The following is a 6,522-nucleotide window of genomic DNA, read 5'->3' on the forward strand; positions in this document are numbered from 1 at the left end:
TGCCAGAATTCTAGAGTGCAATCCCAACACCCATATGACAGAAATAAGAAAGTCTATGTGTAGTTGCAGTCTTCACCTTACCTTTTTACTAAAGTTTTTTTTTTTTTCTATCAACCTTTGATTCAGGTGAACTTCCTCATCCAGCAGAGAGCAGCGGTTGGCATATGTGAATTAGAGTTAAAAGAAAAGAATTTGGCTAAGCATCTGTTTTTGTCAGTAGGTTTATTTAATTACAAGATTGATTACACGCAGTCCTTTTGGGATGCAGGTTAGGTCATTGAGGAAGACTAGGTCTAGAACTTGCTTTGCATTGCTCTTTATAAAGTGTTTACTGTAACACTCCTGGTGCAGTGAGCATGCTGGTTTTAGTACACACAGATTACAAACGTACAGCTGAAAAGAGTGCATAGTGCCTAATACAATGACAACTGATATCACATATAATATTAGGAATAAAAATGTTTTATTAGGATTTTCATAAATGTACTCTGGTAACATGTAACCTTTTTATGTAGCATTTCACTCGTATACTTCCTCAGTAGGAAGTGGATATGTTCATATTCTGGTATGAATAAGAAAACTGATCACAAACAGATGAATATATTCATGTCAAGGGTTTCGTTGGTATAGGACAACATTATAAAATGGGTACTGAAGGTTTTGTGTTTTTTAATCTACAACAAATGTTTTAGCATTTTGACAGGTTAATACAATTACAAGTGAATTATCATCAGTACAGGCAATATGGAACCAAACAGCGCATTGCAGAATAGTGTGCCAGTTTTCATGCCCTCCATAGACTAAAGCCTCATGCCCTAGCAAGGAATAAAAGAACTTTGCACATTGTGTTCTTCACCAAGTAGAAATGTAATAGAAAAATATTTCCATTTTGACTGTTCATTTGCTTCTGCTTTAAATATCCTGATTTCTTTAGAACTATGCTATTGACAAATATTAACCATACAAACCATTAAAAATTGAATGGAAGAAATTCAGCAGTTTCAATGTTTGCCAACTCGGTGCTGTAGTATAGCAAGCTAATGTGGAAAGCTTCTCTTTAAAATGAGATTGATAATACAGCCAAGATAGCAATAGCTGAAAGGCCACATACATTACCTAAATTATTACCGGTATGTATGCTTTATGTGTATACCCAATACCTTAAAGCAATGTAATACCCATATGCCCATTCAGATAGATGACTAAGAGTACTAAACTAAACATGGTTGACTTCATTCAGAACACTATAATGCTTTTGTGCGGCCCCACCAACCCATTCCCTCACTCCATCCAATTTGATTTCTATGTATTCAACTGTATAAATATATCAATTGCCTAATACACCAGTTATCTTATAGGGGTACTCTGGTTTTCTGAGCCACTATTGTCTGAAGGTCCATCTCTTCACTAGTAATAGTTCTCTAATCACATTGTCTTTCCTTATTCTGCTTTTTGCCTTCTTCTAAAAGTCACATGATTACAGAATGACTTCTTTTCTCAAGCATACATTACTGTGTAAACAGGAGGTCTCTCTGCTGTCTGCAAATACTATTGAGAAGTATTGTGTGACCTCAGATTCATTAAAGCCTTGCCCCCCTGACCTATCTCTTCTATAATAGTGTTTCCTCTACCTCTCATGTAATCTGCTCCCCCAAGCCCCTTCTTTTGCATATGACCCATAGTTTTCTCATTATCACATCACTATGTCTCCATTACTTTCCCCAGTGTTATCAGCAGCAGTTGGGACAGTTTTACAAGGACCCCTGGTGATATCATCCTTGCAGTCAAAGTGTAAGGTCCTGGAAGGTATATTTTAGTATTACTTCTACAGTGTTTTACAGAAAATAGACAAGGATAACAGCTTTAGCAATAGTAGACTATCCATAGGATAGAGGCTAAATACCTGATCAGTTAGGGTTTGACCGTAGAACCCCCACTAGTCTTGAGAATGGATGGGGTCTTTTCCCTCCACTACACTTTCATCCTGACCGCAGTCATGCTAAATATAAGCGTGATTGGCGGTGAACAGCATTCCCATTCACTTCAATGGGAGAGCCAGAAAAAGTACCGCACTCAGTTACCTCTGGTGCTCCAACTGAAATGAACCAGAGAACAGTCCATCATCAGTCACATGATGATCAGGCTAAGCGTGCAGTGGAGGGAATGGACCTCATGTTCTCGAGATTGGTAGAGATTTCCACCGATTAGGTATTTGTCCTCTATCCCATGGATAGGGAAAAAATAACTTTTTCATGACATGACCCCTTTAAGATCGGCACTTCCTGGGTCAGTCTTAGTACCTTTCAGTGCTGCTGTCAGATGTGCCAGAATTATTAAAGCAAGTCTACCACCTACCCCAAACATACTAAACTATCACCACCGTGTTACAGGCCACATTACAGTGAACAACATACCTTTGTTATGTATGTCACATTTGTAGGTTTGGAGAAAAACAACTTTGAGATTTGAAGCAAATGAGGCAGTTGGTGCACAGAGGGCAGACCTTACGCTCCCTGGAACTCTGTTCTTATCACTCAGACCAATACAATCTCCTGCTTGTACCAACCCGTGCAGTGACAGTTGATCCTCCCACCTTACCCATCCTATTTGAGAACCAAGCACCATACTCTTCGTTAAAGCTTTATGCAAATGTGGCAATTGATGCACTATAAACAGTGCACCGTCTCATTTACATATGTCTTTAAAGTTGTTTTTCTCCAATTTTTCAAGTGACGTACTTCATAAAAGTATATTGTTTATCACTGTAATACGGTGGTAGCAGGTGAGTATCCTAGGGGTAGCAGCAGATCTCCACACTGGTAGATGTGAAACAAATAACTACTGCTACATTTTAATAAAAATAAACTGTTATGCAGCTCAGAGCCATGTACACAGAGGTACTCGGTCACTGAAGTTCTGTAATATGTGTCAGCACATGGTGCCTAAGGGACACCTCTGTAAAACATTGTCTGAGTATTTTTTCTGACAAATTTGTATGATATCTGAGAAAATGGAGGTAAAGAAAGCATACACCCCCTATGGGTGCCGTTTTATGGCTTTGAACAGAATCATAGCATAGTTATGTGCAAGAGCACAGAGAAACACAAAAATGGATTTTACTGAATGTGAAATGTTCTTGTATATTATGCAAAGTGAAATTACATGATGCAGCTATCTAAAAAATGACGAAACAGACGTAATAACAGTTAATTCACGCTAGCGGATGACCAGCTGAAGGAGAGATTGCTTTATGTACACAGGCCTTTAAAGTATATTAAACATAGGATTGTACTTACTTCATGTATCCACGAAACAACAGATACCCATTTTAGGCTAGGGCCCCACGTTGCAAAAACACGACATGCTGTGAAAACTTGGCAAAAAAACTGAAAAATGTACAGTACCTGCAAAGTGGATGGGATTTTGGCTAATCCCATCCACACATTGCAGAAGAAAATCTGCAGCAGAAATGCTGCGATTATAAAAACGTGAGAGTTTTTGCAAATCACAGCATGTCAGTTACACCTATGGAGACGCATTTTCCGTATAGGTATAAAGACGAAAAGTCGGTGGACTTTCTCTTCAAAACACGCTTTGGTAAAAAACACAATGCATTTATGCTGCTTTTTTTCACTGCGGCTCGCTACCTGGAGCCTTAGCCTAAAGGAGTTATCCCATCAAAATCGCACAGGCTAGGGTCGTCCTCATAAAGGAATGGCTGTGGCTCTCTCTAGTTATGTCTATGTGAGGCAAGGAAACAGCTCAGTTATTGCTTTCATACAAAATGAATCATTGGTTAATGGCGTCTCCTTTTTCTTTCTATAGAACTGTGCATACTTTAAGATAACATTTCTAGCCACTTTCCATTTTAGATAGCATATGGCACATTTCCAGCTGGCAAATGCATTGGAATTAATTGTAGAACATAACAGGACTCCTTAATTGATCTCTGCATGTACACAGGGATATCTGAGATAGTGTTTATACCCATAATTGATAAGCATATGCAAATCATTCTAAAAAGGCAGTGAACTCCAGGAATATTGAGCCATAGTTTAATGGAACTGAGCCCCAATCATGGTTAGCTATGCCCATTATCAACTCAAGCTGGTTCCATGCATTTTATGTATATTGAAGTCAGCTTGTCATATTCCATGCAGAATGTTTGACTTTAAGTAGCGATTAAATTCTGATATTCATATAAGTAACAAAGATATTTGTATGTTGTAGGTTTGAAAATTGTTTAGAAAATTGTATGTGCAATTTGTGCTACTTTCACCTCATATCTTGATACTTTCTGCTCTGTTTTTTGTGTACCAGCGGTAGAGATCTGCTGATTGGTGGGGGTGCTGTGTGTCGGACCCCCACCAATCTGATATTGATTACCTATAGATAGGTCATAAATATTTTTTACTTTGAAAACTCCTGTAACTAGTCTTGTGCTTATATCACACACTGTGAAGAATGGAATATGGTGCAAAAACAGCACACATACGTGTCAAGGGGCCAGTTAAACTAGTGCTTCTCAACCATTGGTAACTAGTCAGGGGCTTTTTAGAACAGAGCTGAACAATTTTCAGTTTCAGATCTTGGAGCCTCCCATGTTAATAAAATTAGTAATCACTAATTTAGACAACCACTTCAGTAATCTATTATAGTAAAACAATAAATATAGTGACTGATTCCATTAAATAGATATAAATCAATAAATTTTGTTATATAAAACTTGGAGGCCAGGACTCCACATGGCATAAATGTATTACAATCTCTGCAAAATGCAATATTGCAGAAATATATGTGCAGAGGAAATGCTGCGATTTCCAAAACAGTCACTTTTTGGAAATCACAGCAGTCTATTACACCTATGGAATGTCAGCAGTTTCCCTATGGGTTTAATTGAGGCAGAAAGTCTGCAGAGGAAAACTTGTGGAATTTCTGTGAAAAGTGCAGTGAGAAAAACCGCAATACATTACCACTGCAGTTTTTCCCACAGAGCTTTTTTCGCTGAGGTCCGCTACGTGGGGCCTTAGCAGAATAATCAAATCAATGTCATTTTATTAAACTTGGTGTTCAGCTGAAATGTAAAAAAAATGCTTTGACCATTGTAATAGAAGTAAATGTTGACCATATAATTGCTTCAAAGTAATTATCTAAAATATATACTCATCTACTAGGCTTCTAAAAAACAGACGTAATGGGAATTCCTCAGTGGAACACTAATTTAGTACAAAGTAAAATAGAACACAACATGAAATAAAATAGCATAACTTTTATCAAATATTTTACTTCTCTGGATTACACTTTTCATATTTCATTTATGCTGTGACTAACTGCTTATAAATGATGACTGAATGGGTCTTTTTACTAAAGACCATCCTCTCCATGTTGTTTTTGGGGAAGCTGCATTGATTTAATCAATGAATGTCTATATCATACTTTGTTTATGATGGCCTTCCTTACAGCCCTCTACCTTTGACATAAGTTCTGGAGGTTGCTTTACATTATTCATTAAACATGCTGGATAACAGCACTTGAAAGGGGGTTGTCTGTCTGTAGACAATCCTTTAACATGCTCCATTTAAGTTTATTTTTGGGTACATATTTGAATAAAAGATACTGCATATGTATTATAATATACATTGTTCATTACTGTCTCAATCCTGCACTTTTCTTCATCTAAGTTCATGCATTATTTAGTATTCATGTTTCATATAAAGGTAGTCCTATGACTTCTAATCATAATCTAATAGAAGATCTATTGAACTATAATCTATTTCCATTTTTTTTTTCATCTTGTGTAATTTGTTTCCATGTGAAACTCACAATTTTCAGTTAATACGTTTAACTAGTTCCCATCTCTATGGACATTCAACCCTGTGTCTATAAATATGGGCACTTGATTTCACAGCACATTCTGTCCTATGTTCTTTGTCTGAAGACACAAGTGCTTAGTTCCCATCTCCTTAGACATGTGCACTTATCTCTAACACTTATCCCTGTTTCTAGTGTCTATTGGCATTTAGATATAATTTCTACAAATATAAATATCTGGTTCTTTTTTTAGTGAACATATTGTTCCCAAGTAAACATCATTTGTAGCCTTTTCTGTTTGCTTTGGTTTCCATTTCTATGAGCAAGAGTTTCCTGTCTCCACAGATACTTGGACCTGGTTCATATCCATTTCCAATCTCTATAGACACATATTTGTAGACTTCATATATGTATTCCTAGTTAGTCTTTCAACAAACTCTGCATAAGTCAATAGTACAGTGTGTCAGTGTGTGTACATGAGGGGTAACACTATATCTGACCATTATATGATGTATCTAATGCATTTTAACCGTTTTCCTCTAGGCAAACTCTGTCTCTAATTTTCAGTGACCTTAGAGTTGGTGGAGACTAGTTGCTATGAGGTCCGTCATAAAGAGCATTCAGAAAGTAGAGGGGAATCCGCACCATAACTCTCTCACTTAGAAATAACAGAAGTATCACATAAGGCAGTATTGTATTGATGTGAATAAA

Source organism: Leptodactylus fuscus, chromosome 1 (assembly GCF_031893055.1).
Source record: "Leptodactylus fuscus isolate aLepFus1 chromosome 1, aLepFus1.hap2, whole genome shotgun sequence".
Taxonomy (NCBI): domain Eukaryota; kingdom Metazoa; phylum Chordata; class Amphibia; order Anura; family Leptodactylidae; genus Leptodactylus; species Leptodactylus fuscus.